Raw genomic sequence first — 23,501 nt, forward strand, 5'->3', positions numbered from 1 at the left:
CCACAATTCAGGCGGCCTTGGACTTTCTCACAGTCCTGGCCTCTGCAACAGAGAGTTCTGTTTCCTGGAGATCATTCCTTTTCCTCACGGCAGAGCTCTCTAGCCAGTGAGGGGAGAAAGTGAGGAAACAGGAGCATGTCCATCCCACCACAAATGAACCATCAACCTCCTTTCTGCAGGGTTTAAAGCTAGCAATCCAGGACCAGGGGAGTAGGAGTATGGATGATGAAACAGCTATTAAATTAGTGGGAGCATTCTTCTGCATGGATGACATTCCAAGAGACATTCAGGGGAAAATCTAAAATTGGGTGCAGAAATTGAATCTATGAGAATCAAAGATTATATAATCGTTTAATTTTTAGAATAGAAAATATGTGATCTTGCACCCTCCTTACAAATAATCCTTCCAAATTACTAACACACTGCTCTGTCATAACTACTTTGTCTATTCCCACATATACCCATCTTATTCATCATATTTATACCGCCTGATATGTGTGTCTCTCTAGATGATGTACACAATAAAACACAACAAATATATAAAACAATTTCACAGAATAAAAAAGTTAACACCATTTCATGGGATAAAAACAATTTAAAATTAATTTCAGTTAAAAGCCTGAGAAAACAAGTGTGTCATGAGGGTCTTCCTAAAAGCAATCAGAGATGCAGATGCTCTTATTTTGATAGGCAGCATATTCCAAAGCCCCGAGGCAGCCACAGAGAAGGCCCGGTCCAGAGCAGCCACCAAATGAGCTGGTGGAAACCACAACTGGACCTCTCCAGATGATTTTAATAGGAGCCGGGGTTCATGACAAAGAAGGTGCTCTCTTAAGTACCCTGGACCCAAGCCACTGAGTGCTTTAGAGGTGCTTTGTATTTTGCTCAGAAGCATATCAGCAGCCAGTGCAATTCTTTTAAAACTGGTGTTATATGATCCCTTGAGGTTGTTCCAGAGACCAGTCTGGCTGCCGCATTCTGTCCAATTGTAGTTTCTGGACTACATACAAAGGCAGCCCCATGTAGAGTGCATTACAGTAGTCAAGCCTGGAGGTTACCATCATATGCACCACTGTTTTAAGGTGATTTACCTCCAGAAATCGGGTGCAGCTAATGTATCAGCCAAAGCTGATGAAAAGCACTCCAGGCCACTACCTCCACCTTAGAAACCAGAGAGTTTTAGATCCAGGAGCACTCCCAAGCTATGTACCTGATCTTTTAGGGGGGGTTATAACCCCATCAGGAACAGGCAGATCTAAACCATATCTTGGGTCCCGACCACCCACCCCCTGCCCCACCCAGTCAGTACCTCCAATTTATTTGGATTCAACTTCAGTTTGTTTTCCCTCATCCAGCTCATTACCACTTCCAGGCAGGCATTTAGGGAAGTTATGCCATTTCCTGTTGAGTTCAATATGGAGAAATAGATTTGGGTGTCATCAGCATATTTATAACAGCCTGCACCAAACCTCCTGATGATCTCTCCTAGAGGTTTCATGTAGATGTTAAAGAGCATTGGAGACAGTATAGAGCCTTGTGGAACTCCATCTTTTAATTCTCACTTTGCAGAACAGCTGAAAGAACAGCTGAAGCCACCCAAGTGACACCATCTGGAATCTACCAGAGAGGTAGGAACGAAAGCACTGTAAAACAGTGCCACCCAATCCCATCTCCCTCAGGTGACCCAGAAGGATACCATGGTTGAAATATTCCAAATAAATACATAAATAGTATCTCATAACTATCTTCACTGGCTGCCTGCTCATCTCTGGGCTCAATGAAAAGTGCTGGCCTCGGTCTTTTAATCCCTAAACAATTTGAGGCCTAAGTATCTAAAGGATCACCTTCGTCCACATGAACCTGTCTGCCAATTAAGCACCCATCTTCTTTTGGTGCCCTTTCCTTCAAAGTCTGATGAGACTGAGGCCATTTTCTGTAATGGGTCTCAATAATAGAACTTCCTCCCTAGACATGGTCAACTAGGTACTTCTCTGTTTGTAATATTTTAAGCTGCAAAGTGCCTCCTGTTCTACTGGGCCTTTAATGGCACATTTTATTTTGATTGATTGATTGATTGATTGATTTGATTTGATTTCTATACCACACTTCCAAAAATGGCTCAGGGCAGTTTACATTAAAACAACACTAAAATCAATCAACTGTTAAAATTGAAAAATATAAAAACAACATAAAACCATTATTAAAACAAAACAGTTTTTAAAACCCTGGAAAACCAGGCCAAACAGATAGGTCTTAAGGGCTCTCCTGAAGGCCAATATGATTTCTAACCCCTTTTAATTGATTGATTTGCTGTTTTATTGTTTTTTTACTGCCAGCATTTTATCTGTTTTTTATTGTTTTTTAAAAACCTTTTTTGGTATGTTTTGTATTTATGTATGTTTGTTATTCTTTTTGTAAACTGCCTTTAGGCTATCATGAAAGGCAGGGGATAACACAAGAAAGAAAGAAATTACAAATACATTCCATAAGAAACAAAAAAGGTCTCTGAACATAATGAAAAACATTTTTTATATATTCTATGTTCTCAAATATGTACAGTCAGAAAACGTCTAGCTTGCATGGCTGTGGGAATTTGTTTCAGAATGTGCCAACACAGAGGAAGATGATGTCCACCAAAAGTGGGGATGCTCAAAAGTCCATCTTCAGTTCCACTTTGGCTCCTCCCTCTCACTCAAGCTCCTCCCATCCATGTCACCACAATTCCTATTACATAAGTTCTTCCCAATTCTTTTCGACAAAAATGCTTTGTAAATAAATGTTACAAAAATGCTTATTTGCTTTTCTAAGTAAGTGGTTCTTCTGCTATAAATGTAAGTAAAACATACCTGATTATGCTGGAGTGAATTCACACAGAGAAGGACCCATCCCATACTTTAGACTGTAAAATGTCAGTCAGAGGTTGAATCCTTTAATGTTTCACAAGGCCAGATCACACTATAAACAGCTCAGGGAATGGGTTCTTCTACATGTAATTGCTCCACCACATATCTCTTGAGGGTGGTTTTCTGCTTGTGCAAGAACCACATTTCCCAGACTGCAAAGTTTTGGTTAGAGATCTGGCCTTCCGATGCACTGGAGAACCCAACAGAACCCAAACCCTAGCGGTATAGCCGGTGGCTTACAGGAGGGCTCGGCTAAAGACAATGGAAATATAGAAGCAAAACCATTTTAACTGCTGCTGCAGGCAAAAGTGCTGCCACTTAGGATCCTGAATGGAACAGTCTGCGAGTGGGAGAGATTAGTCTGCACAGAGCTTGGTGGGAACCAGGGGCAACATGAGGGGTGGGCCACGAGGCACAGGCTCGGAGTCCTGAATCTCATCCATCTCCTCTTCCAGCAAGGAAGTACAGCAGTGGAGGCACCGGCAGAGAGTATGGGGGAGAGCCCCTCGCCTCCCCTAGCTCTTTGCTGCTTCCACCTTTATATTAGAGACTTTAAAAACATATGTAATTATTCTTATGGAGGTATGATTGAGTTTAATTGTCAAAAGGAGGGCTGTGGGCCCTGGTCCTGGATCTTTTAAATACCTAGCAATGCCCCTGGTGGGAACATCTCCTCTGAGAACATCGTCTCAGACTCACCTGCAAAGTCTGAGAGGTTTCGTGAAGCACACTTTCCGTTGCTTCTGGTGTGGCCGATTTCCTCTGTAAACCAAGAGCCCAGTTTCACACACTGCCTTTAGCATGACCAGTGCGCTGGGGACAGCGTTGCCTCGGTTGCTTGTACCAGACCTGAAGCCAAATTTCATTCAAGCCAGTGAGGAAATCCAAAAGGGTATCTGTAGCAGGGAAAGCAAAGCCATCCAACATGACAGCAATTGGGCGAGAAGGTGCCAAATCATCCCTCTGGTTCATTACATCGCAAAGACTCTTGTTCCCCTCTTGTCCAAGCCTCATGCCCTGTGGCACACTCTGCAGATGGCCACACAGACACAGCTGGATCCATTCAGTGCCAGTCTGAGCTGGATTGCACTAGAGCAAGAGTGGCTCCTTGGCACTCGCAGCTGCCCAGCCAAGGCTGAGGCCTTGGGCTGCAGCCAGCGCTTTCATTTCCTCGCTCATCCTTTTTTTAAGCACTTCTCCAAATGTCTTCCTCCTCCCCTCCTCTGCAGCCTAAGGGGAAGAGAATATTCTTCTCTTGCTGGAATTAGTCAAGGACAGATTTAGAGTCATCCTACCCAAGGGCTCCCCATTCAAAACACCTGCTACAAGTTCAGCTCTTGGCCCTACGGAGCGGAGGAGGAGGAAAGTGTGGGGCTGGGGAAGAGGGCCTTGTTCTGTTCTAAAATAGGCTTTGCGATGCTAGGATGAATTGGTGCAGTTGAAAAAACTGCTATAAAAAGAGATGCATATACAAGGCAATGGGCTGCATTGGCACTGTGATGATCTAGCACTGGTTGACCACTGGAAGTGTGCCTAGGCTTGTGTCACCCTTTCCCTGCAATAAGTACTGCACTGGCTTTCCTGCACAGTCAATCCAAAGGTGCCTCAATTGCATTCCAGGGTTTGTGTGAAATTCCCTCAAGTCTATTTACAGCACCAATAGCCTCGAGTTTCAGCACCAATAGCCTCGAGCCTCGGTAGTATCTTTGGGGTGTTCCTCACTCATGTTTCCTTTGCTTCTGTCCTGCTGCTCCTCATCCCCTTCCTGGCTCTCTCTACTATTGCTCTTCAGGGCGCTTTCCGTCAGGACGTGTTTTGGAAGTGTGCTTCCACACTTCCTGTGTGGTGACACCGCAGTCCCTACAGGGACAGCGGGGTGCTGTTCACATTTCCAATGCCTTGTTTCGAATTTAATTGCTGCGAAATAGAGCTAGGACATCGTATATCTGGTGTGAAAAAGTTGCTGTTTTTTCGGGTTGTTAGTTGCTGCAAGACGGCTCCCCCTAATGTTTACGTTTTGAGTGCAACTTGCCTGAACGGAGGCATTTTGCTGCTGATGAGCAGCTAGTCTGGAAAGCGCCCAGGTTCTCTGTGCACTTGTTGTAGGCCTAGAATGAGCAGCAGAGCCTCCACCACAGCCATGCGCTATGAAAACACAATGGCATGCTAAGGCAGACTCTGTCCAGACACAGAAAGAGCTGTGGAGAGTCATCACTTCATTGCTATGCTGCCAGGTTCTTCCTCTCTGGCCAGATTAATACATAGAGACCGTGGCAGGTGCCACTGAACTTCACTTCCATGCAACTGGCACTCCCTGCAGCTGCCATAAGGTATATAACCAGCTTCCCAACATCAGATGATGTGTGGTAAGCCCACACACTAGCAGAGCACTTCCCTCAGGCTGCTGGTGGTGATGGGGCGGGGCAGGGGACAATATTGGTGTATTTTTCCCTGTAGAAAGAAAAGAAGCTGTGGAGGATTTTGAGTGGAACAGCAGAAAGGTTTCAACAGCCCCCTCACCCTGCCATTCCCTCCGCCATCCTGATTGCAGCCCCAATGCTGCTTTTCAGTTTTTAAAAAAATGGAGGAAGACTGTTCATGTACCTTCCACATATCATCTACCTTGACCTACAGATTCTTTTCCTTAACCATGTACTTGAGGCCCACGTATTTTCTGGAAGGCCATTTGCCTTGATCATTAGCACATTCTCTCTTTTATAGACAGGGGCACCCCTAGGCAATTTTGGTGCCCAGACCTGAAGGGCTTCGGAGCCCAGCCCACCCACCCCCACCACCGCAAGTTAAAATTGAGAAGTTAAATTTTTTTTTTAAGGTTAAACCTGCACCTGCCTCGAAAGACCCGGGAGGGACTCTTGCCGCCACCCCACCACTGCCCCATGGTGCCAAACCGCGGCACTGAAAACTTCAAGCATTCTACCTGCACCCTGTGCACAACCAGGGCATGGGGGGGGCAGCTGGAGGCCTCCCCAACCCCCATGGTGGTGTTAGTGGGCAGAGCAGGAGTAGCCGCTGGAGCTATGTCCCTCATGTCTCTAGTCCTGAGTAGCAACACTGATCCCAAAGAGCTAGATCAGAAAGCTCATATATCCCAAGGGTCATGTTAGGGCCCCCTGAAGAGGAGCAGAACATTGATATCTATGGAAAAGGTGATCTTGTCCTCACTTAAAATCAGACTTGCACTCTGGACTTCAACAATGCAAACCAGCTCAGTGGGCAGCTCAAGCTCTCTACGGACTTCAGCTGTGTAGGATTCTACTGCCACCCTCTTAAGCCTTACCTGAAGATTTACTGAGTTTTACTGTAGTTTCAAATAAGTCTTTGAAACTACAGCGTGCCAAGTAGTGCAGGGCTACAGATTAAAGCAAAGTCCCTTGAAGCCCTGTGCAATCACAATGGAGGGCTTGGAACAATCATCAAGGCCTCTCCAATATAGAAAGATGTTAGTTATGCTCTGCAGGTTGTTAGTGTTGCGGGTTTTACCCCCCAGATAATTAACAGAACACTAAGAAGCTACCCACTCCAGCTAGAGTAGTTTGCAGAGTTCAGTTATTGCAGCTATTTAGGGAAGACACACGGAGATTCTTGTAGAATAAAATATTAAGTAGATTTATTGGTGAAGTACACCTTTGGATAGGAAAGACCTAATCCTTAATCTAAAGAACTACATAATGAATAGGTAGGTAGGGAGAGAGGGATGTTTCCATATGTTCTCTAAGAGGAAAGGAAGGGATTCTGACTCTCAACAGGAAATACCTGAAGAGTCATATCAGGGGTCATAGAGACGATAGAACAGCTAGGGAGACCCTCACTCACCATCTCTACTCCCAATGCCCCTAGAGGTCATCAGGATAGTTGGTGCAAATGGTCGATGCACTGGAAGTCCAACAGTTAAGCAAGTTGTCTGCTGTTCCTTGGCGTTCTTCAGGATCCGGCATACATATTAAATTAGGTCTCTAAGCATTTGAACAAAAGGATTTTGTAATGGGAACAGCTGCCAGTTTGGAAAGGTGTATATTGGACTTCACTCCTACAAGACCATCTAAGATGTGCATATTTTGAGCTTGCCCTCCACCTCTATATATGACCTGAGGCTCTCTTCCTGCCATCAGTTCCCCAGTTGTCGATAAGAACAGCCCTGCTGGGTCAATCTCAAGGCCTATCTAGGCATACTATTTCACACAGTGGCCCACCAGATGCCTCTGGGCACAGAGGTGCAACTAGGTAATTTTGGAGTCTGGACCTAAAGGACTTTGGAGGACTTCCTCCCCTGCAAATTAAGCATCATCTTGCTCTACTGGGCGACTACACCACTGAGGACAGAGTAAAAAGGATTTGGGCCCCCCCTGGGGCTGTGGAAGCCCTGAACTTCAGCCCAAAGTCCAGGGGTAAGAGCGCCTTTGTCAGGGTAGCCCACAGGCAAGAAGTGATGACATCCCCTTTCTCCTGCTATTGTTCCCCTGCAACTGGTAGTTAGAGGCATCTTGCCTCTTAGACAACTGGTGGCCAGGAACAGGTCCCAGAAGCAGGGCCAGTCTATCTATGCACACAGCCAAACCTCAGGGGATCATGTCCTCAGTACTCACAGGACCCAACCAGCCCAAACTGGACACTCACTGATCAAGCAAGCAAGTTCAGCAGAAAAGGCAATGAAAAGCACATACACTGAAATTTCATTCAGAATAACACTTTCAAAGGGCCCTGCATGACTTGGGAAGCTTCTCAGAAGAGTTAACATAAACTCATCACAGTGACATAGCTGAAAACCTTTTGGTGCGTTAAAAGGGTTTACAAGCTCTATTAAATGCCTGACATTGTCAAGCATTTCTAAAATTTAAGACCTAAGAGCATTCCAAATCCTGCCCCCAAATCTCTCTTTCTCACAGAGCAAAGTGGACAAATAGATTTCCTGCCAGTTCGGTAAGTAAATCCACTTTCGCCTCAAGGCATTTTGTAATATGTTGAATCCCCAAGTGAATTCCCACTTTTCTTGTTTCTTTTATTTAAAGTTTGCCTCCGAGCATTTGAACAAAAGGATTTGTAATGGAAATGGCTGTCAGGGCAGAGTGGTGTACTGTATGCTGGATTTCACTCCCACCAGACAAACCTTCTCAGATGGGCATTGTTTTGCGCTTAACCCCCACCTCTTTTTCTCCTCTCTTCAGGGAAACTAGTGAGATGGAAAGATGGAAAGCTAGGATGACAACATTTTATTACATGGAAGTCGATGAAACTACACCAATTTGGAACAGTTAGAAGATCTGATCATGTGAACACATTTTTTAAAAAAGCACCCTGGTAGTGCTCTTTGGAATTTGGTTCTCATCCTTTCAATCTACCTGTCATGTACATGCCTGGAGAAGATTTTAAAGAGTGTTTGTGTCAAAAAGGTCAGCTCTTTTGAAGGTAAGCCCTGTTGAGTACAGTGGGATTTATTTCTGAGTAAACAAGCATCGAATTGTGCTGCAAGGGGGGGGGGGAGTTGCATCATAATTGCACCTGAAGGCTGCCTCTCATGTTATATTTGAAATCCATTGGAACACCAACCGGAAAATGCTGCTGTGAGCAGTGTCCCAAATGTAGTAACAAGCTTATTATAAAAAGCAAAGGAAGAAGGAAAACACAGTGACAGGTTAGGCAAGATGTCGTGGAATTAAGCCAGGTACATAGAACGGGTAAGGAGGCACAAAGGCAAATCAGTCGCCAGGTGAGTGGGAACTGTGGTGAATGAACTCCAGTTAGAGTGGATGGATGTACAATAGCTAGCATTGCTTTGAGTGGAGAATGCAATAAGCATAATGTGAATCAAAACAGATGAACAATAACAGCCCGTACCTAAAGATACAATAAGAGTCTGTACCTTTCTAGCTGGGATGTGTGCACAACTACACCAGGTCTCTGTGCCCTTAAATGGAGAACAGTATCTAGCAAAATTAGGATCTGAACCAACATATAAAACAACCATTCAGAAAAGCCAACCATCACAAAAGTACCTGCTTTTGCATCTAGATCTCCCAAACATATATCATCCCTTTTGCCCAGGTGAAAATGTCCATAAACTAATAGGATATATTTTGTACAGCCCTACTCTGAGCAAGTGTTCCTCTCAGCCTCATTTCATCCTCACCCACCTCCATCATCTGTAACATGGAATAATTGTGGTCTGTCTGACATGGCTGCTGGGAGAAAGTAGTAGCCAAGGACTGTAAAGAAATGTGCATACATTTGTAAAGAAACAAGAGGGTAGAACAAAGAATGAAAAACATGGGGGAGAAGTGGGCCATACATATTTTTTGCGTCAAAGCTGTGCCCTTCTGTTTATAAAGGAGTGTGGGGTGGAAGAGATGCCCATTAGATTAGCAGCCCTCAAATGGCTTTGATAATAAGAAGAGGTAATTGCAAGCAGTTGGGAGGAGGCGGTACAGAATGACCTTTGTCGACTTCCCTCGAGTGAGCAATGTCCAAGAACAGACCATGATTTATGAAGCCAGGAGCTCTTTGCATCCAGAAAACTTCATTTCATGGGAGCCATGATTTGATTTAGAGTCCTGAGAACAGCATACAATTATCCCAAGGTTCAGAGCGAGCAAAAAGGCAGGCAGTGGTGAAGTCACTGAAAAGGGAGGGGGAAGAAGTAAAATGCTGGGCCACATCAGGCAGAAAAACAAAACAGTTGTTCTGCCTGATGTGGCCCAGCATTTTACTCCTCCCTCCTCCCTTTTCAGTGACTTTATTTGAATGAGGGCACAACATTTTGGGGAACTCCTTCTCCATGGCTGGTGACTTTCTGGCTGGAACAACATGATCTGTGTGCCAGTGATGCTGCCAAAAAGAGCATCTACATATCAAGCTCTCCTCTTTTTCATCATAAGGACCACTTAGCCCATTACACAATGTCATGATGCTGTGAGTTTCCTCACCCACTTCATATCATAAGGCAATGGTTAGAAATTCACAATGCCATATCCTTGGGTCAAGTTCTCCTCTTCTCTCTCATAATGTGTAAGAACACTTGCCCCGTGATACAATATCATTCTCTGTGAGTTTCCTTGGTCATGCCAGAAACAGCCAATGATGATACTGTATTACTGTTGTTTATATGTCGCTTTTCAGCAAAAGAAGTTCACAAAGCGAACTTACGGGCTGAACTACAAGCGAACTACAAAAGAAGTTCACAAAGTTCTCCTAGCAAAAGGAATAAGAAAATGGTTCCAATTTCAAAAGAGCTCACACTCTAAATAAAATAAAACAGACACCAGCAACAACCACTGAAAGAGATGTTGTGTTGGGCTGAATAGGGACAGTTGCTTTTTTCTGCCAAATATAAGAGAACCATCATATTGAAATGCCCCTCTTTGCTCAGTTAGCCAGAGATTTGTTGCGGGGACAGGGAACAGCATAACATCACAGCACAGGCTAAGAATTATTACAGGTTACAGGAAGAGGTGAAGAACTTGACATGGGGACGCCATTTTTGATGGCATCTCCATGGCATGCCTAACACGCAGTCCTGGCCTCTAATGTAGAAAACAAACTAGCAATGGGAATTTGGACCACCCCAGAAATATTAGTCTTAAATACAGAAGGAAATCCAGTCAAAATATTTGTCTGTGAAAGAACTGCTCTGGGCACATATACTGAGGGCAAGGCCTACATTGCATGTGTAACACACACACAGAGCCAGGTTTCAGAGGGCCCTTGGCAAGTTGAATTGGTGGGCTCCCTCTTACCCATTAGCGGACAGTGAGGGCAGTGCTGGTGGGGGTGGCAAGAGGCACCTTTAAGAATTAATCCGCAGGTGCTTACCAGCACTTAGGCAGCACCTGGAGGCTGCCTCAAGCAGCAGCACTCTGCCTGGCATCCAGCGTGGCGGCGGCAGGGCCCTAGCCTCTGCACCCCCCCACTGCTGCCCCACAGGGATGACGGGCAGAGTGCCGCTACCCCGCACAGGACTGCGAGTGGAGTGCCGCTGCTTGAGGCAGCTTGCAGGTGCTGCCTAAACACTGGTAAGCACCTGCTGATCATTTTTAAAGGTGCCTCTCACTGCCTTCCCCCCCCCCCTCGGCGCTGCCCTCACCGGCCACTACTGCTCTTACCTGGGTAGTAACAGCAATGCTCACGCTCCAGTGGTTGCTCTCTGCCATGCCTTTCCCCCTCCACCTTAGTCCCATCTAAGACGGCAACACAACACGGGGCACTGTGGTGGTAAGAAACATGCCGGCAGGAGCTGCTAGCTACAGTGCTCTTGTTGCTGCTGCCAGCCCTCTGAGAACATAAGAAACCTGCAACCACCGCCACAACGGTGTGCGGGCGTGGGGGGAGGCGCTTGCCCAGCTGGCAGCCACCAATTGCTGCTTGGGCCCAGTTCTTCCCAGGGCATCGGGGCAGGCTTGAGGCCCTGCTTGAGGGTGATGGGCCCTTGGCAGCTCCCCAAGGGCAGGTGCTTTGTGCAGACACTGGCCCTGTGTGCGCATGTGCGTCTGACTGCCTTTCAAAACAGGCCACTCCCCCCACAGGGAATAATTTGCACTCGTGGGTGAGGATACACAAGTGGTGACAGGCTGTGTAGGAAGGTTGATGTTGCTGGCTTCAGCTTTTGTGCCACACCCTGGATGACCGGGACAGAAGCTTCTCCTGCCAAAAAGCATCCTGTTCTTTCTCCAAAGGAAACCAAAGGTCAGGGTGGAGGGACAAAGAAGGACACACAAGTGTAAATTACTCACTGTGGGGGCGATTTGCAGTAATGGGTGCCACAAATAGATAACGACCCACCCAGCGGCATGCAGTGGTAATGAGATGAGCTCTTTAGAATTAATAACTTTCCTTAGCAAGGCAGCTTTGCAGGCCCTTGAGTCCAGTTACCAGACAGCGTCTGTCAATATTCCATATAAATGCTTTGAGGAGGCCACCTTTTGATTATTAGGGATAATGGATGCAGTCCCCTGGGAACTGTGGCTGTTGAAGAACCCTGCTGAAATTGACAGGGCTATTCTCTTATACATGGCTCATTCACTTCAATGGAGTGTAAGGAAAATGCTTATTATTTCTAGTGAATAATAAGACGGCTTTTCTACATTTATACCCATTACTGTACAATACATTTTAAAATCCAGATAATTTTTGGAGTCCCCTCACTTCTCCTCCCTCTGGCAGGTGTGCTGCGATCAAGCGCTCAGAGAAGCTCTGTGTCATCAAGCCCAAGCCTGACTCCATCGTAACTGGGTCTGACTCTGAGGAGTCACTGGAGGGAGCAGTCATTAGCCCTGAAACTGACCCCCACAGCTGTCCTTAGGGTGGGGCAACCAGGGCAATTGCCCGGAGCCCCATGGTGGCACAGGTCCCGCTCTGGGCACACTTTGGTGCATCCTGCCCTCCTCTCCCCCTCCCCCAGCCATTTATCTTTCCCCGCAGCCCAGCTGGAGCTGATCTTTTGTGTCTGTGTGCAGCTTAAAAGGCTCCCAGGCAAGCTGTTAGAGTTCCCTCTCTCTCCACCCCTCAGCTGTTCAGCGGGGCTTCCAGAGAGGTCTCCATGCAGGCCTCGCTGAAGCCTGAAGCTTAGGAAGGAAGCAAGGAAGCAGACAGGCAGGCAGAGAGTGTCCAGAAACCAGAGCTCTCTGCAGACCCTCTGCCCAGCCCAGCCTTAGTAATGGAGGTATGAAGTGATTCCTTTTTTTGTGGTTATCCCCCCCGCCCCGCCTTGGATATTTAGGGATTGGCTTGCCATAGATCAGAGATGTAGGGCACAGTGGGAGGAATATGTATATTTAAATTGAAGTGGATTGGGCAAATTGTTGGTTTTTAATATCCCCCCCTTTAATTTAAAAAAAACCATTCAAAAAGTCCTATAAGTGGCTTGCTTCATGGCAGAAAATTACAAAAATGTCTGGAAATGAAGCCTCCCCCTTAGACCATCATTCCACCCCCATATGGAGGAATCTACCCTTTGCCTTCATAAAAAAGGGTAAAAAGCCCCCCTTTCTGCCCAGCCTTTAGATCACCTATGACTTGGCATAGGGCTTTGGTATTGAGCAGAGAGGGCAGGGTGGGAGGAATATGTATATTTAAACTGAAGTGGATTGGACAATTTGTTGGTTATTTTCCCCCTTTAATTTAAAACAAACAAACAACCACATCCAAAAAGTCCTATAAGTGGCTTGCTTCATGGCAGAAAATTACAAAAACTTCTGCAACAAATATCAATTAATTAATGCACTATGCTCAAGTTGATTTGCAACCCAGAAAGTCTGAGAACTGTGAAGCATGTGTTGTGCTTTTTATTTCTATTTCTTTAGAAATGCATGATATGCCCAAGCTGGTTGGACATGTCCAAAAACCTCACTCACACTATTGGCACTGTATGTCATCCATCAGTCTGATTCTGTAATGATATGAAATGTTAAGGAGGCCCTGCACATGGTCATTTGCTCCCAGCCCCGCACCCCGCTAGAGACAGGCCCTGCTGACCTCACAATGCCGGGGTCTGGCACAGAGCACTCTCTGGATGAGGGGGGGTTCAAGTGGCTTCCTCCTCCAACACTAGTGTCTCCCATGCCTGCGGGCCCTCTCAGCACTCCCCTACCCTTATCCTCGGAGGATGATGCAGAGGCACCAGCCCTCTACCCAGCCCCACCAGAGCCAGCGCCTGGAAATGAGGAGACAGGCCCTTTAAGACAAAAGGACATTCCAGGCTTGGGCATGGCATCACCTCCGGCTGCCACTTAAGGCCTCCGTTTGCCTCTGCTTCTTGCTGAAGCAACTTCAGTTTGTGGACATGCTCTGGTTTCTAGTTCTTGCTGTGCGATTCGTTGGCTTCTGACCTTCTGCTTGTGTTTGGCTCCAGCTCGGCTCATCCCTGTTGACAGATTCCTTGGCTCCAGAGTCCAGACCTCCTGTCTGTTTGACTCTGCCTCAGCTCATCCCTGTTGAACTGATTACCTGGCTTTGACCTCTGGCTTCTATTTGAATCTGGACTAGATCTGTCCCTGACGGGTGCTCCTTACCTTACTGCTTTTCCGAGTGGACTGCTTCATTACACACATGCCCACGAAGGTGTGACATTCTGGGCTTGTTAATTCTGCTGAAGTATTGCTATTCATACATCTCCCTTGCTCCTTTTCCTCTGGCTTATCCTTTAGTATATTCTAATATATTATGTCCCACTTGCTAACTTCTCTGCAGGCTCTTCTAACAGCTTACAACAACTGAAGTACAAAAATCACAATGACCCAAACATCTATTAAGACCAGAAAAGCAAACTGGGCAGCAAGCCAGTCAAACAGCCTAGTTCTCTTTATGCAAATGCTCAGCATTCTATCACACTCTTATCATGCTCATGAAACAGAATCCAGGATGGGGGCTATGCAGATATGGAGTGGCCCAGTCACTGGGGCCATAAAGGACAGGGGACAGCGTTTGCTCCATGCACCCTTCATTTACTCATAAGTGAATGGGTGCCATTCATTGCTATAGTAAAAAAGAAAGTGTTGCACTTGGAAACAGCACTGTTGTGGGGCCAAGCCCTGCCTATCCCTTGACAGTGTTTGCCACGAGGGAACCTTTCAACAGATAGGATGCATCTTTATGCACAAAGCATACCTTGCACACCCAGAGGTCCTTCAGTGTACAGGTTTCCCCCTCCACATGCATCCTGTCTGTCAAAATAATGGACATTTTTGCTTGTGCCAAGGAGCACTACCAACCTTGGACAAGTTCCAGAGACCAAGAGTAAGAACCCCAGTTAGTGTCAAGCAGGATTGCAGCAGCTGCAAATGCAACCATTAATTGAAGGTTGATCCAGCACCTTCTTAGAGCAGACAGCCAGATTTTAAGGTGGCTGCCTTGGCACCACCCCTTCCCTAAGGAAGAGCCTGTTTATTAAAGGGGCCATGTCCAATTTCATAGGTATTGGCTCCAGCGATGCTTGTGGGGGGAGTGGAGCTCTGTTAATGCTGGGACACTTCCATCCTCCAACTTGAAGGCTGGGCTTTGTCCTTAGGTCATGCTGAAGGTGCTGATTCAGGTTCCCTCCGTTCTTCTGGTGTAGGGGGTCCAGTGGCACAGAGTCACCCGGGGTCTGGGTAATAGGTTCTTCCCATCATCTCACCCCCTGAGCTGTCCATCTTGTTCTCCAAGAGGTGTGTGTACTGGATCTAGGGTCATGACAGATTCAGAAAAGTAACAGTAGCAACTGCCTCTCAACATCAACACCATTCAAACAAGGCAGTGTTCACCATTCTCCAAAAGGTTCCTAGCAAGAAAGCTTGACAATTGCATGTGAGTAGAGAAATGTAAATTGAGAGAGAGAGAGAGAGAGAGAGAGAGAGAGAGAGAGAGAGTTCTTAGAACAACTGTCTTATTGCAATTAGAATAGCCCCCTTTGTATTACATTAGTAGGGTTCCAATAATTGGATGTTTCCATGTCCTGTTGCCCTGGAGCTATAATTTGGAACACACCACTGCACAGAAAATCTCCATGTGGCTCTCCAATATGGCTCCACTAACAACAGTCCCACAAAAAAAAGTTCATTCAACCATTCATGCACTCCTTAACCTGCACATGAACACTGTTGATCCACCTTCCTGGTCTACTTTAAAAAGAAACATTGAGTATACATATTTGCAAAACACATTTTCAAAAAGAAGTAATAGTCCAGCCTTACACATTGTATTCAGCAGAGATTACTCCCAAAATAAGTGTGCAAAGGTTTCCAGTCATAGTAATTTAAGGGGTGGATGATATATTTTCCCTCTACTGCTATGCTGTGATTAAAATTTTGCCAGTTTTAAAGGTTTCCAAAGATGGGAACTTTCAGAATACTGATTTAAATAGGATGACTTCAATAAATGACCTACCTTAGGTAATTAGAGTAGATGAAAGTCCTATTTGTACATTCAATATACTAATGCATGGATTGAGGATTAAGAAAGAGAATTTTAATTGGATTTTGATAAAAGCAAAACATTCAGTAGTGATAGTGTTGTGTTTAGCAATATATGTCAGTATCTGAATTCAGACAAGGCACAGTGATTTTTCAAAACAAAAACACTTCTTTTGCCTATTTGTAAAAGAAAACAGTTCTCTTTGTTAAATATCATTAAAATACCACTACTATTGAGATACTAGCTTCATGTCTTTGATCCAACATTGCTCTAATCAAAACTTAAGAAAGTGCAAAGTTCGTATCATCATAGGATAAGCAATTAAAGGAAACTCAAAGATCTGTGGGTGAAAAATAATCTAAACATTCAGCTGGCAGATCAGAAGGGCACAATTTGTTCTAGTCCTACACAAGAAGTTAGTAATCCAAATTCCATTTAAAAAAATGAAAATCTCAGTTATATTTTCCAGAGAAAGGCGCCATTTTCTCCCTTTAGCTGGCCTGGATGCAGATACCTCGATGATTTAGGTAGGGTTGGGACCAACATTTCTCCAAAGTGAAATCAGAAAGATTTTTGGTTTTCAAAGAGCTCCTCCTAAGGATTTTCTCCCAAGGGTTTCTCCCAGAGAATTTTCTCAAACTGTTTCTCCACACCTCCAATAGGAGCCCTGGGCTAAGCTTGGTCTCCAAGTCTGTCCACCCTCTTTTTCTGAGAGCCATCCTGTCACAATGCCACTGAGCTTTGGCCCTGCACAGCAGCTTTGCCTGCTTGGGGTGGAGGGCGGGAACAAGGGTGGCCTTTTCATGAGGCAAGCTGAGGCAGTTGTCTAAGGTACCAGATTAATTGGGGGGGGGGGACAGGGTGGCAAGATGCCCCACACTGTCGCCATGGGAGCAGCTCTTTGGGATTGATTTAACCCATGCAAACATTGCAAGGGGAGCCTCTCCTCACGCTCCTTACAAAGCTTGCAAGAACAAGGAGAAAAGGGAAGGTAACTGGCAACCTTCCTTGCTCCCTGCCCCTCCCATGTACTCCCAAAGCTGGCAAGCATTGGTTTTGAAAAGGGGGTGCCTCCCCCAGGGGTATGGGGCAAGGCAACATTTTGTACCACATCTCAGGCACTTCAGTACATGAGACCCCTGGGGAGGATGAAGCATATGATGGCTACCTAGCATCAACCAGACATGCTTCCAGTCTTAAAACTGGTGGATAGTATTTCTAGTCATTATTTGTGTCCTCCTCTCTTTCTGCATCTGACACAGTAAAGCAGTTGGCTGGGCTGGGATCAAAGCGCATTATCAGTGATGCAACAATGTGAGTAGGGTTTCATCTGCCTTAAGTACCAATTTCTGGAAGAAAGGCAGTATAGTAAATTAACTAATTAAACCAGGGTTTCTTAAACTTGGGCCCCCAGATATTGTTGGACTATGGCCTTTGTGGCTGGGGATTGTGGGAGTTGTAGTCCAACAACACCTGGGGGTCCAAGGTTAAGAAACTCTGAATTAAACTAATTGGAGAGTAAGAGAATAGGGGAAGGATGGCTTTGCTAGATTAGAGCAAGAGTCCAGCAAGGGTGCATTTTCCCTTTCCAAAAGCAGCCAGCAGGGTTTATTCTAATATGCAACTGGACACATTTTGTGCAGTGTGAAAAATTGTGTGCAGTGGGAACTATGTTTTGTGCATTTGGAAAGAGGGGATCCCATAAGGAATAGCATTGTAGAAGAACAAAAAAATGTCTCCGTTCTCATGTATAGTTGGGGAAGGAAGATAATCTCATCCATTCTTTGCAAGACACCTTCTTTTATTTTCCTATCCTTCCTTCCCTCGTCTCTCTGGCTCTTTCTCTTAAATTCGCTGTTCATTCTCACTTCCCCTTTCCTTCTGCTATCTTTTGCTTTTTCAATTAGAAAATGTTTGGGAGATATTCAGAGATTGGAGGTGGTGAGGGAGGGGCTCGACTGGCTTCTTGTGCAGCTGTGTGTGTGTGGGGGGGGGAAGCTTAGCATAAACTCTGGCCAGCCACAAGTTTTGTCAGTCCTGACCCTACTGTCAATCACTGAACAACTCTTGAGTTCTAGTGACACAAGAGAAATGCTTCTTCTTTTCTCATCATACTCACAGTACTTCTTCACACACTGTGCAGTTAATATATGGAAGTAACTGCCACAAGATGACCCTATCCACCCCCAGCACTGTACCTCCTGTTGCTGGTGTCTGTCTTATGTTTCTTTTAGATTGTGAGCCCTTTGGGGACAAGGATCCATCTTATTTATTTATTATTTCTCTGTGTAAACTGCCCTGAGCCATTTTTGGAAGAGCGGTATAGAAATGGAAGGAAGAGAGAGAGAGAGAGAGAGAGAGAGAGAGAGAGAAAGAAAGAAAGAAAGAAAATGTTTAAGGCCAGTTTAAGGCCAAACAACCTGTTACATTAAATGCATAGTTTGGTCTTGTGTGTCTGTTTTCTAACTTTTCTAACAGTCATTATAGGAGATCCTGGTCCAGATTTTGACTCTGGTGTGGGGCGGCGTTTTATGATTTACCCGTTGGCTGCAGCCTCAGGGGCCCAATGCTACCACTTGCCCCAAGAGGGGAAGTCCCATTGGTGTCAGTCTCTTCCCGGGACTGCAACAAGAGCCAAGGGTTAAAGTCCATTCCACTGACCTCCTGTGGCTACTACTTAAGTTCAAAAAAACACCCATAATGTGAATGCCCTCTAGGGGCATTGTTCTCTAGAGTTTGCTTATGGTTAGTTTTGTCCTGTTGTTGTGAGGAGAAACTTAAGTATGTAGTAGACCGCTCTGGGCTCCTTGGAGGAAGAGCAGGCTATACATGTCATAAACAAACAATCCCACCTGCCTGCTGCTGGTTGATTGCAGCTGCCCCTCTTCTCTCCTTTTTCCTCGCTCCAAGTCCTCTCCCTCTGGGGCACACTCTTTGTCTCACCAGCTCCACCTCCTGGCCTGCGGCCACTCCTATTCCCTCCCATTTCTCCACCTGGGGCATGCTCTGCCTGATCACCCAGCTCCCCCATTGCTCCCTTACAGCATCCAGCTTCACCTGTCCAGGGTCTGTCCTCTCCAGCCATCAGCACTGCCACAGCTGCTCAAGCCCGGTCGTTCACTACCTGCACATCCATCACTGCTGCGGTCTCCCCAGCATCACACACTGGAGAGGCAATGGCAGCAATGGATGGATGGGCAAGTGAGCTGGATGCTGCTGCTCAAGCAGCAGTGGGAATGCAGCCAATAGACAGAGTGGACAGACCCTGGGCAGCCAAATTTGGACACTGCCTGCTTCAAAGCCAGAATAGGAGCTGATGGACAGGAGTAGAGCATGCCCCTGAAAAGGGAGGGAAGAGGGGCAATGATGGGGGGGGGCGCAGTGGTTCAGGGGCCAGGGCTGGCAAGTTCAGGACAACATGGCCAGGAGGGGAAAGAGGAGAGGAGAGAGATGGTGTGAGGCCAGCAAGGCAGCAAATTGCTCTTAGGCCTCAGGAACTGGCTTTCACTGGGCCATCACAGAATATACCTCTGAATGAGCCAGCGTGGTGCAGTGGTTAGAGTGCTGGACTAGGACCAGGGAGACCAGAGTTCAAATCCCCATTCAGCCATGATACTTGCTGGGTGAGTCTGGGCCAGTCACTTCTCTCTCAGCCTAAGCTACTTCACAGGGTTGTTATGAGGAGAAACTTAAGTATGTAGCACACCGCTCTGGGCTCCTTGGAGGAAGAGCAGGATATAAAATGTAAAATATAATAATAATAATAATAATAATTATTATTATTATTATTATTAATATCAAATGCTTGGGACCAAACAAGAGCTGATCATCACCTTCATGCCCTATGCTTATGAGTTTCCAGAGGCATCTGGCGGACCAAGGTAGGATACAGAATATTGAACAGGCTTTAATCTGAGTCAGCAAGACAACTCTTATGTTCTCAAAATTATTTACCAGCATCTTTTTGCACTTCAGGATGCTTTCCACAATGTGGAAATCAATATTTAAATTTGATTTATAAATGGCTACTAATCCGAATGTAAACTACACTTTCCCCTCAGTGTTTCAGAATTAATTAAAACAACAGCACATAAAGAGTTAAAAAGAAAAGAGCAGGCAATCCTTGGCGGAGGATAGAAACAGTGTTAAAGTCCACTGGGGCCAGTTGATGCAGAGATACATTTGCTTTAATTGATGCTGCACTCTAATGTGAAGTTATGCTCCGAAAAGTGACTCTGTAAATTAATAACACTGTGATGTTCTATATTTATTCTCCTTCAATGACGTCCATGCCAAAATGTGCACAGTATGCAAGTCAATAGGAGGTTTTGCCAACAGCCACAGCACCAGCAGCACAGCCCACAACAGTTTTCGGAAGTTCACCCTGATCCTGGTCTTTCACTCCACTAAAAGCACCACCAAGACTTAGAAACTACCCAGTTGGGACACTGGTTATTTGACTGACTATATATTGCCAACTGACTAGCGATTGTTGGACAACTACTGTCATAATTTCTAAGTCGTCAGGAATGGCTTTGTGTCAGTGGCTCATCCTTCTAATTGCATTAAGGGGTCATCTGGTACCAACAGCCCTTCTTCCTTTGTGCCTTACTTCTCAGCCGTTCAGGAGGCCGGGCCCTGAATGCATACATTTTCCATTTAGGGGCAAACACCCCACTGCCGTGCAACTCTCTTAAAAGAGCTTATTCTCCCTCTTCCCTTACCTTTAAGACACATGGCCTAGTTTCTAAGGCCATCTCCTATCTGTAAGAGCCGTCTGTGCAATAGTCTGCTTCGTGCAGCAGTGAGCTCTCCTTCACTAGAGATGTTCAAGCAGAAACTGGACAGACATCTGTCAGGGATCCTGCAGACTCCTGCACTGAGCATGGGATTGGGCTAGAACAGGGCTTGGCTGTTCCCAGATGGCAGCTTGCCATGGTGCCTGAGCCAGGTGATGGACATATGCAACCAGGAGGAAGAGTGAGCAAGAAAGATGAAGGCAGGCTGCTCACTCCTTCTGGTTGTGTCCGTCTGTCACCTGCCTGAGCCAGACGGACATGCCCAGGAGGAGGAGTTAGCCAGAGGCGTAACCAGGGAAAATAGCGCCTAGGGCAAGAACTGAAATTGCGCCCCTGTCCAAACAGGAATGTTGGGACTTGTAGTCAACAATATCTGGAAATCCCTGTTAAAAGGAACACTGTACCATCTAGGCATGGTTGTTGATCAAAACCTGAAAACATGAGCCTTCTCTGTAAAAGACTTAGAACAACAGTCTGGAGTTATGTGAGGATTCAAAGTGTCATTTTCTCTGTCTCATCTCATTCTTTTTAAAAAACATGACTTTGTCCTAGAGGATCACCTGCCCAAATAGCCACTAGCAAAATAGTGGAAGAAGAAGAAGGTGGTGGTGGTGGGTCTATAAACCAGTGAATGATTCCTGCCAGCCTTTGTCTTATGATGACTGTTGACTCATGATGGGGAATATGTGCATTCACCACACCAGTGCTTACTTTGACACCAAGAGGGAGGAGGATACATTAGTTTGCCACACTAGACAGAGGAATTTGCAACAGGAACAGACAGCCAAGTTCTGCCAGGGCCAAAATGAGCCCCTGCCAGACTAAGAAATCATTGTAATTTGCCCCTTCCTGTCACAAGCAGTGTGCTGCTCTTTTGTTATTGACCCTAACTCTCAGATATCCCAGTCATGGATGGAAAATTCAGGGTCAATTTACAAGAGACACATTTTCTATATGGAAGTTTCTTCTGTGCAGGTGTTGTTCAGAAACCCATGTGTAGTGACCGCCAGGGGCATAGCAAGGTTGGAATGGGCCAAGATGAGATTTTAAAATGGACCCCCAGCCCCTCAAAGTCCAGGGCCTCCACACACCCCAGGCCCCCAAGGATTTACGTCTGATATTTCAAAATAAGTATGCTGCCTGGAAATACATTTCACTGAATACACACACACACACACACACACACACACACTTTACAGTATATAGTGATATACATTGAGTACTATATATTTGTGCTACTTTTAATGCCTAGAACACAGTGTAGCAACACTAATTATTAAAATGGCCCCCTCACTGCAGATTAGCAAAAGACACTTTCAACCATGCAGGGTGAGCCTATGTTTGTTTTTTCAGAATTCTGAACAAATTCAGCAAAGTTTGATTCCGGGAGGTTTTTCACACAAGGATTTTAAAGCGCTTTAACACACATCTCCTCTGGAATGGAGATGCTGCATTCACATGTTGGCCAGATTTACCCTGAAGTCCCTGCAAGTTATTGGAGAGCAGTTCACACACAAGAAAAATAAAATAAAAGCACAACACATGCTTCACAGTTCTCACTCAGACCTTCTGGGTTGCAAAACAACTTGAACATAAGTGCATTTATGAATGAATGAATGAATGAAAATAAATAAATAAATATACTTGTTCCAGAAGTTTTTGTAATTTTCTGCCATGAAACAAGCCACTTATAGGCCTTTTTAGATAGTTTTTGTTTTTAAAGCCAGCACATTTTTCAGTCTGTTTTAAATTAAGTATTCAGAGGCTTCTCAGTCTCCCCCCCCCCATCAAAGCCCTATGGCAAGCAGATCCCTATATATGGTTGGGGGGTGCAACCACAAAAAGGAATTCACAGCCTACCTGGCAAAAGCTGTGCTGGCTGGTCTGGGCAGAGGGTCTGCTTCAGAACTCTGCCTGCCTCCTCCTTCCTGGCTTGCTTGGCCTGCCAAGTTCAGGCTTCAGGGAGGCCTACTCGGAGGCCTCTCTGGAAGCCCCGCCCACCCGCCGATCAGCTGAGAGGCAGGGAGAGAAAGCTCTGCAGTTTGCAGGCCGCTCTCATCCTAGGCCTTGTTGCCGATCTTAGGCCGGAGCTGGAGGCAAGTGGCTGAGAGGCCCTGGGGCTGGGCAGGTGGGCAGTGGGGTGGGGGGTCAGGAACTGGCGTGGCACCCCCTCCTCAGTGGCGCCTAGGGCACGTGCCCTGCCTGCCCCCCCAGTTCCGCCTATGGAGTTAGCAATCCAGGCAAGAGCAGAGGACATTGCTGGGAGTGTGGCAAGTCCACCCGCTCCCATGGAGTAGAGAGCATTGTTGGCAGCAAGCGATAAGTCCTCCATGGAGCAGAGGGCAGTCTGGCTCCTAAATTTTTGGGTTGGCTCTTACACACACACACACACACACACACACACACACACACACACACACACAGAATCAAGGTCTGGACTAGAAGTCCTTTGCAGCTCTCAAATTCTATCATTTTCTATTGGCCATGTGCTATATCTGAACAGCTATATCAGGCATCGCTGAACAGCAAGGAGGACACAGAAACATACACAGACAAGCCATAATCAGAGCACCACAGTGACAGGTTTCAAATGTCCAGGAGTGAGGGCTGTCACCAAACTCTGCATTTGCTGAGGGCAGAATGGACCTCCCTATGATTTTGCATGGTGCTCTCCAAAGCTTACAACAGTTCTCCTTGTTGGTACTCTTCTAACAGATCTGCTGTAAATATGTGACTATTTTTTCATCAATGTATGTCTGATCAATTGATCAAGTTTGTGTTTTGTTTTGAATAGATGATAGTGCTACCTAGTTGTGTGGCAGGCGGCTCAAAATACACCCCACAATTTAGGCTGGGGCCACTTCTCTCACTTTTACACATCTCTTCTCAGGAGTTGGTGGGT

The 23,501-nt window shown here is 45.9% G+C and overlaps 1 protein-coding gene across 2 annotated transcripts in view; it reads right to left on the reverse strand.

The window, feature by feature from the left end:
• Positions 1-23,501, reverse strand: part of FAM163A (family with sequence similarity 163 member A) — a 120,728-nt gene that overhangs the window by 23,749 nt on the left and 73,478 nt on the right. The window contains exon 1 of one of the 2 annotated variants that reach the window (XM_053250616.1): positions 14,621-14,812. The exons of the other annotated variant lie outside the window; for it this stretch is intronic. The gene's annotated coding sequence lies outside the window, so the exon portion shown is untranslated. Of the gene's footprint in view, positions 1-14,620; positions 14,813-23,501 lie in introns of those variants that run through there. 2 annotated transcript variants of the gene reach the window in all.

Source organism: Hemicordylus capensis, chromosome 4 (assembly GCF_027244095.1).
Source record: "Hemicordylus capensis ecotype Gifberg chromosome 4, rHemCap1.1.pri, whole genome shotgun sequence".
NCBI lineage: Eukaryota > Metazoa > Chordata > Lepidosauria > Squamata > Cordylidae > Hemicordylus > Hemicordylus capensis.